General features: G+C 42.0%; 1 pseudogene; it reads left to right on the top strand.

Annotated features, from left to right (window-relative positions):
- Positions 1-373: 373 nt before the first annotated feature.
- On the top strand, positions 374-487 carry LOC136649989 (5S ribosomal RNA; annotated as a pseudogene).
- The last annotated feature ends 1,047 nt before the right edge of the window (positions 488-1,534 follow it).

Here is a 1,534-nt window from a genome sequence, read left to right as displayed (position 1 = left end):
TTGTCATCTAGGGTATTTCCTACCTTGGACTTTGTAGTTATGATTCTGATTTGTGTGGGCTAGGTTTTCATGTCCCTCTGATATATTAAGAAGTTTCATTATGACATCACTAATGATGTTTTAGTCATGCTATGACAGGGAATGAAGAGCATAATCTGAATCTTCAGAGCCCAGGAAGAGCCATTAAGGAACACATTTTCTGACTAACATGGCTGCCATTTTAACTCATAGTTTAAAGCTCATAGTCTGGTTTATCAGGGGTAGGATCAGAAGTTGGTCATGTCATTTGGCACTGGCCAAGACCCCGGCCCACCTGGCCAGGTTGCCCCGAATTCTCAGTATTGGTCAGTAGAGGGTGGTCATAGCAATAAGTTTTTGCAGTTACCCTGCACATGCCTGATCTCGTCTGATCTTGGAAGCTAAGCAGGGTCAGGCCTGGTTAGTACTTGGATGGGAGACCACTTGGGAATACCGGGTGCTGTAGGCTTATACCATAGTCTTTCGAGACTGAAGGTTGCCAACCACGGAACATGATGTGGAAGTGGCCCCTCCCCTTCTCCTTCAGAGCCATTCTGGGCAGTGAGAGCAAAATGGAACCCTGTTTTGCTCTCACCAGGCATGTTCAGCTGCCTCCAAAGGGACCCCCCTCTAGGTATGCTACTGGTACTGGTAGCAGTGGTAGCATCCAGTGAACCATCAGTGGGCAGATAGCAGCGCCATGGGGCCCCCACTGCAGGGCTTTGCACCAGGGTCTCCAGCAAATGGGCATTGGCACTGTGGTAAATAAGTGGTTTTTAAGAAATCTTTTCTTTTTGATGTTCTAAAGCAGTGATTTTCAACCTTTTTCATCTCATGGCACACTGGCAAGGCACTAAAATGGTCAAGGCACACCATCAGTTTTTTGACAATTGACACTATACTGTCAATGCCAGGGGCTCATATCCCCCAATGGTCCTATTGATAAATGACCCTCTCCCAAATTCCTGCAACACACCTGGGGACCATATGCGGTACACCAGTGTGCCATGGCACTGGTTGAAAATGGCTGTTCTAAAGATTGTGGCAGAATGGAAGAGTCAGTTTCATTTGAAAAACAATTTTCCCATTGTGTCAGATTCCCCAATTATGATAATCAAGTATAAGTCTATCCACAAATGTATTTAATACCATCCTTTTACATTGCACTTTACAAGAAAAGACTCAGAGAAATACAGTGATTTACAGTAATTGGATCAGAGTGCTCCTTTTCTATTTAACTATTTTCATAGTCTCCGTGGAAAACCCAATATCTAACAAGAAACTATAGAGATACAAAACAATAATGGAAATGTGGGTAAATAATTATAAAAATTCAAAGTAATATCAGGTTGGTGTTTGTTTTTAAAAAGGCTATATAAAATATCTAATGAGAAATCTGTGACAAATCAGTAGGTGACATCACATTAAAGAATCCACCTTTAATAGCTTATACTTGATTTTTAGAAAGCCTTCCAATCCCTGTGGCCATGAAAAATTTGAAGAATCCATCAGAGAA

This window comes from Tiliqua scincoides, chromosome 4 (genome assembly GCF_035046505.1).
Source record: "Tiliqua scincoides isolate rTilSci1 chromosome 4, rTilSci1.hap2, whole genome shotgun sequence".
Classification (NCBI taxonomy): Eukaryota; Metazoa; Chordata; class Lepidosauria; order Squamata; family Scincidae; genus Tiliqua; species Tiliqua scincoides.
Note: the sequence above shows the minus strand (reverse complement) of the source record. Positions and strands in the feature narration are given on the sequence as shown.